This window comes from Dendroctonus ponderosae, unplaced genomic scaffold (genome assembly GCF_020466585.1).
Source record: "Dendroctonus ponderosae isolate FM_Combo_2020 unplaced genomic scaffold, Dpon_F_20191213v2 Dpon_F_20191213_8, whole genome shotgun sequence".
In the NCBI taxonomy this organism is placed as follows: domain Eukaryota; kingdom Metazoa; phylum Arthropoda; class Insecta; order Coleoptera; family Curculionidae; genus Dendroctonus; species Dendroctonus ponderosae.
In genome coordinates, this window is record NW_026019016.1 from 6875678 (window position 1) to 6883117 (window position 7440).

Genomic DNA, 7440 nt, shown 5'->3' on the forward strand with positions numbered 1-7440 from the left:
ATTTTTTCTGTACTGCTATAACAGCGCCAGACAACACCTCCAGAGGAATGACGCCAATTTTGATTCACCCTGTATATATAATACCGTTTTCGCATTTCCAATTAATTTCCTAAATAATTTTCTCCAAACATTGTGTATACCTACCCATCTCTGGCTGTCTCCGAGTAATTAATAATTTTTTTTGTTGAAAACAAAGCTCTGATTTAATTGTTATATCCGCGGCATATAGCTTTGAAAAAATTAACTTTTGGGAGTGTTTAATACCGTTTTTTGTCTGGATGACTATTTGTTTCACAGCTAGAAAATCAGCAGCGTTTCAAAGTGGTTAGAACTGGATTTTTTTAAATAGACACCATATGTACCTATAATTGAATAACCTGAAAGACAATCAAAATTCCTTTCAAATAATATATTATGTTCCAATATCTAAAAAGTAAGGTTTCGAAGGTAAACCGAGTTTCTGTAAAATTCTGATTTTTTCATAGAAAGGCGTGATTAATGACAATAATCATTTTCAATCAATGAAACAATAATAAATGTTTGAACATTTCTTAAGAAAGTCAGTCGAAAATATGTCTAATGGAAAGAAAAACTATTCAAATGAATTTTTGATTAAATTTTTAATTTAAAAATTACATGCAGAGAGTTTACTGATATATTTTCGAACCCACATCCAACCAACAAGATAAAGTACGTACAATTACAAAATAATTATGTGTGAAAAGCAAATCAAAACTAATTTCATTAACAACAAATAAAAAATTCAATAAAACAAAAGCTTATCATAAAAAGATTTAAGATGAAAGTGTCTAATAATTGTTCCAAATAATGGCAGATTTTCATATTTTCATGCGTGATTTTGAAATTTTTCACTATCTGCGATAATTGTGTTAAATTCCGAAATTTCTAGAAACTCGGTTTAATCTCCGGAACCTTACTATTCAAATATAGCCACATGATATATCATTTAAAAGGTATTTTGCGAGTCTTTTTTCCCATTTATTTTTGTTCCGTTTTCAAAATTCGACTTTTTACCATTTTGAAATCTATCGGAAAATTTACTCATTTTAGGCGATTCTGTATAATGTAGAACATCTCCATTCAAAACTAGCAGGCTACTAGCTAATCAGTTATAAACATGAACGTATAACTAAATTTTGAACAAAGAAAATGGAAAATTATTAATTATCCGAAAACTGTTACATATTGAAGAAAATTCTCATTTGAAATAGCTCAAAAAGTTGATCATACTTTTTGATATCAGCCAAATTTTCCGAACAATACAAAAGACAATTGCTAAATTTATTTGGATCGGCGAAAACTAACAATGTATCAGTAATGCCAACATTTCCTTATCGATGGTTCACTTTCTAAAAAGGCCAATTAGTGATCTCTGGAATGATGCAAAAATGAGCGTTCTTGCTCATTTTACTTCCGAGAAATGAACAAAAATGGGACGGAAAACATGAAATTTTGGCATAAGCTTGCACCTAAGTGTCTGATGTTCAAATTTCTCCTTCTTGGTTAAAACTAGTCGCATTCCCTCATGTTGTTACGCCTAAATTGAATTTTCAATTCTCTATCGAACGATACCAATGCCATGTCATGACCAACCATGTCACCATGGTTATAATAGGGGTCATGAACCCCCTTATGCTGGGTTTATGTCGACCAAAGATAATTTTCTAATTTCGTAGACAACAAACGACTGAATTTCCACCACATGACCCCCTTCTGACTTGAAAACTGGATCGACCCCTGTAGTTGTCTTTTTACATCCTCTATTGAGTGACTAAAATGCTCAATATGGGAACGAAACATTTTAATTCAACATACATAGGTGTCAAAATTTGTATAGGTGTTAAAATTCTTGGCGGGGTGTTTAGCATGAACTTGCTAAACCCACTCGGTAGCTAGTGTTAAAAGTGTGGTAAAACTCTGGGATAACTGACACATTTCAACCAGCCACCAGCCTTATAAATGGGGACCTTTGCAGGTATAAATAAGAAGAATTAGGCTTTAAGTTATAATGGAATTGCTAATAGACCCTAATCAAATATCGATTACATGGCATCTCTGGCACCTGTCTGCTTATGAATCTCTTAACAGCTCTTTCTGTATTTTAAATTTAAATTTTAGTCTTTAGATATATTATTTAGCTTGATGGGTTTAATGTTTTTATTTCTGCTTGCTGGATAAATAAGCCAATGTAACCACATTTAAACATTTCCCAACTTTTCGAAGCAGGTAGACAGGGTGGCTCGGTAAACGTGTGCATAATTTTGGATGCGGCTACCAGGGTTCAAAACAGCAAAATTCAAATTAAAAATATTTACAGGAAAGTACCTGAAATATTTTTTGACTACCGCCATAAAAATCGGAACAATTTAATTAGTTAACAAACTAGTATATGGGTAGGATTAATGCTAGAAAAATGTTTGAGTCCCAGCGAATTTTTGGTTTCCTCTTGTTTCACTTCAAAGTACACTTTAAATTAAGCAGTTTCAGCGAATAAAAATCCTGGATGGTCCATAAATTAAGACAAAAAAAAACACTCACAAAGTCTAAGGGAAATCAGTATTGTCGGGCGGTGTTGCGAAACTGCGTTCTTTCAATTTGGATCGGTTTAGATTATTTAGGTCTTTCAGGTTATTAATTTTTACTTTTTGTAATTTTTTTCAGTTTTATTAAAAAAATCACTTCAACCATGCTAACAAAAACGTTTGTTTAGCTGAACTTGAGTTGTTAGTTTGTTTTAAACAAACTTATTTGTTAGCAACTCAAAATTAAACGAAAAAAAAAACTTCACAAAAATATGTTGCAACACCGCATTGTGTGTTGAATTTCCGAAAGAGACTAGCAAATCCGCTATGTGAATAGTGACACGCTAGACAACCTCAATCAATGGGCGCTAGAAAAGATGCTCAAACTTTTGAGAAAAACGCAATTATTATGCATCTTAGCGACAATTTTGCATGTGGAGTTCTGAATTGTTGATATCTAAAACAAGATTTAGCAGCAATTAGCACCGTACACTCTCATTTTCCTGCATAAACAAATGGTTTTTTGAAAAAAATGGAAAACTTTTTTTTGGCTGAAAGTGCTTAATTTGAAGTGTTATTTAAGGTAAAAAAATACAAATACGGGAGGACTCAAACTACACGATCACCGCCCATTTTAACTATAGGGAATCAATATAATTTTTAATTAAATATGAAATTGCTAAAAAATACTAAAATATTTTTAATACTAATGCAACACGCAGTTTGGATTTCAACAACAGTTTGGAGTTCCTCAAATTGTGGAAAATTTTGAAGAAATAAATTAGTTCGGTGAAATTATTATACAAATTAGGTTAGCGAAGCTTATGAGTTGAAAAATTATAATCACGGGACGTACTAGATAGTTTCCTGTTAATTTTAATGGTTTAATAGCTGCATATTTACTTTCTGACTAAAAACTACGACTTAAAAATACCTAGTGAAACTTATGCCAATTTTCGTTATTACGAAAAGATTAGAACAAACCTTTTATTATTGCAAGATAACTGACTAAGGAAAATGTTTCTTAAGCAGTGCCTAGTGAAAATTGCCAATTCCTACTATAAAACTACTTTGGATTTCCACCAGGATATAAATAGATGTCAATGTCCCCTAAAAAAATTCCCTTTGAAACTAAATTTGATGTGAGTTCGTCGAGGTACATATTAATGTTAGTTGTGTTAGTGTACATATTAATCATATCCCTACATTTAAATTGCTTGATTATTAATTTAAACAGTAGGTCTCCGTTGACATACATAAAGAAATGAACCGTTTTTTTTTTTTTTGCAAAATACATTTTACATTACCCGCACTCTTAAACAGAAAAATATCACTCTGAAATTCTTACCCTAAAAACAGGTATTGAATTAAGTGAATTTTGTGTGAAGTTTATTCTTGAATATGGTTTTTGTTGAAAATAATTATCTGAAGTTGTAAGAGCATCTGAGCAATATTTTCCTAAATCACTGCATCGGCAGAGGAAGGAAGGTTTGGCTCTCCCGTTCTCTCTACTCAAATCAATAGGATTTTGATCTCTGAAGGCACTTGAAAATTTTGAATTATTTCGCTCCTAGCAAAGATTGGCAAATGTTTCAAATCTTTATGTTTTACTCCGATCAAATAATATAACCATGCTGGGATTTTGGGCCGGGTGCAACAATCCTCAACTGGTGTTGAGCCACTTTTGAAGATTTTAATTAAACAATAGGCATTCAATTTTCATGTCGGTTTCGATAAGGTTTATTTAATTAACATTTAATTCAAATAGGCGTTTACAGGAAAACCGTTTAATTTGTCGACGGCAAGAGTATTTTGAGCATTCCTGTGCACTAGTTGGTTAATCCCTGGTGAACTCAACAGCACAATGAGTAACAAAGATCTCTCAAAAAAATTAAATGCAAATTTATGCACCAGTATGCCACAATCATCAACTCAGTCTTGGTTATATCATCCTGTAGGTATATACATATGTCCGAAAGCACGTCCAATTTTTTTGGGACATCCGGTACTTATATTTTTATATATTTTCCTTTTCAGCAAAACCAAAAATTTCCTTTTTGATAAATTAGAAAGGTGAAGTTAAGCATTTGGAAAAATAGAGTAGGTGACTTAAAACAAATAATATTCGGAAGCATGATTAATTGAACGCAAAATTAATCAAAGAAAGTATTTAAAAGTACACATTGAATTTAAAAGTGTGCACCTAAGACGTTTCACTCTATTGAAATTTACAGCCGTGTTTGGATATTAGCTAATAGATGTCTGGGTTTAAAGCCCAAAAGCCGGAATTTACATTGTTTTTTTTTTCAATTGTCTGATGAAGATTGAAATTTGCATTTACCGCCCAAATCAGCAGAAAATGTCTGTGGGAAAACATGTGTTAAAAAAATCAATTATTTGGTATGATTTTGGAATCGTCCGGTCATAGAGTCCAATTAGTGTACACATTCAATAATGGAAGAAAATATTTGTCTCAAAATTTTAAAATCATTCCGAAAGTTTTTCGGAAGCCGCGAAATAAACGGCAAACTAAAAGTTTCAAAAAAATTCAACGTCTTATTCATTAGTAAACACCAGGAACAGATATATTGAAATATAAAGAAATTATTAAACAAAAATCAAATACTAATGAAGGCTATGAAAAGCAACTCCCGATAATTAAGTTAGCATATTATCTGTGCACGTTATCTGTTGGAACTGGGCAACAGAAGATAATATTCCGCTAATCTCCATCAGATCAATTTTGCCGTGTTCATTGGAACAATACAGTCGACTAACGAGCATCCGTAGAAAAAACTCATCAGGTAAAGCGTAGCAGCTGGTTATGCCAATTTATTTTTCTGCTTCAACAATAGACGGACAAAAAACTATGCAAAAACCATGAGAACTCAAAACCCTGTAATGTCAAGAACAAAAGGGCCCATCAGTTGGATGTCATGGGTCGGTCTATGCAGATTCTTCCGTAATTGATATCGGTGCTTCGTGGATATGCAAATGGGGTCTTTTTTTCAAATCTGGTTCCGGGTAAGTCTAATTATTATGTTGCCGATAGGGTAGCAGAGGAATCCGTTGACGCTGTATGGGAATCGCTGTTACAAGAACGACAGATCGAAATTTGCATAAGGCGATCCACGGGTTGTCGTATTGTTCAAGTGCATTGTCGAAACACGCTTTTTCTTGCAACTGAAACGACTGTTAAATGTACGTTCAATCCAGTGTTAATGAATGATATTTTGGCAGGCTAACGGGCGCCTGAAACAAATGTGACTTTTTATTTGGTACTGAAGAAAAAAAATTGCGATTGATTCGTTAGAGAAGTTCGTTCAATATCGCGATGCCTTGAGACTATTCCAAGTCTTTCTGGTTTTCTACGGGTACTCTTTTAGATCCAATGAAACGATCATTTGCATACCTAACAAGGCATTTTTGCCGGAAGAAAAAACCGATTTCTACCTACTGCAGCATCCGGTTACGTGAGAGCACATCACGAACTCCATAATTTCGATCCCTTTTAATTCTAGAGCGTATGCAAATAAGCCCTTTACCAAGAACAAAACGGTTGACGGCAACAAAAAAAAGCGACAAAAACACTGTAGGCCAGGGGGGCAACTGCTGATGGGTCCGATGTCGATTATAAGGGTACCGAAATTTATTAGTAGAGTTCTCGCCGTGCTATTAAAGGTGTGAATTCACATTTCCTACTAGGAAATTGGTGGTGATTTGGTATGGTGTTGTGGGAAAATTTGTGGAAAATCAGAAAATGTGAAATTGTGTTTAAGTGCGGATCAACATTGCCTAGAGCCGAGATCATTTAAGTCTTCAGCTCTCTGTTTGGATGAAATGGTACTTTGACTAGAAAACTTTTGGATCAGTTTAGTTCGCTTGATTGATAGGATTTTTCCATACTCGAAACATGTATTTGGCCAAAAACAGTTGGACAATGTGTATTTATCACTTCTTTTGTGCTATAATAGCCACTATTCATTTGCAAAGTTATTCAAACATGCTTACATGTTTGTACATTTAACGATTGTGATACATTGGAGAATATTATGAGAATTATAATGAATGTCAAACAATATTTATTTTTGAAAATACTGCTTAGCTTGGGCCAATTTCATTCAAAATAAGCCACTACTTTTTTCTGCTTGTTCATATTGTAGTCCTAAATGCCGTCCTTTATGTAGATGAGCTTATTGTTACATGTTTATAAAACGTTGTGGTAAGAATTTTGTATCAAATTGATATTGTTTAAACTTAATTAAAATTATTTCAATTTTGCAATGATTTGTTTTAGTTGAATTCTTGCGAATCATTGGTTTTTTTGAAACGTATTGCCATTAATCCGAAGATTTAGCATTCAATATCTGCAGCAAATTAACATGAGAGGCAAAATATTTTTAAAGTTTAAAGCCCATCAGATACGAAACGAAAGCTGTAATATATTTTGAAAATGTTTTTAAATGATATAAATGTAAGTAGAGCAACAAAACCTTTTGCTCTAATTTTAAATTAATATTTTTAATTAGCAAAAACCTAGTCTTGTGCATTAAGTAATACAAGTTAACGCTTGTAATAGATTCAGTTATCCTATTGTTCATTACTGTGGCATCCGGCAGGTTTGGCTCGCATAATTTTCTCATCTCCAACTCTTTAACCGTTTTAATTGTCACACTTTAATGCTTTACAATTGCTTCAACTTTAATTTTCAAGAAAACACTTTTTTTTTCCGGTCTATTAGTTTTGCCTTAATAATTTTTTTCCCTTAATAAAACAGGCTGCTTTAGAACTTGCAGGGTTTCTCTGTAATTTGTCCACCTTGATCACGGTCAAGTACTTTTACAAGATCTAACGACTTTTTAATAACAACCATACCCATTGGGTTCACACAAATTAC

The 7440-nt window shown here is 33.0% G+C and overlaps 1 long non-coding RNA gene across 1 annotated transcript; it reads left to right on the forward strand.

Annotated features, from left to right (window-relative positions):
- The first annotated feature begins 5468 nt into the window (after nt 1-5468).
- On the forward strand, nt 5469-6827 carry LOC125505437. Its single transcript, XR_007282166.1, has 2 exons — nt 5469-5567; nt 6065-6827. It is a non-coding gene; the product is annotated as an uncharacterized LOC125505437 (long non-coding RNA).
- Nucleotides 6828-7440: the final 613 nt, after the last annotated feature.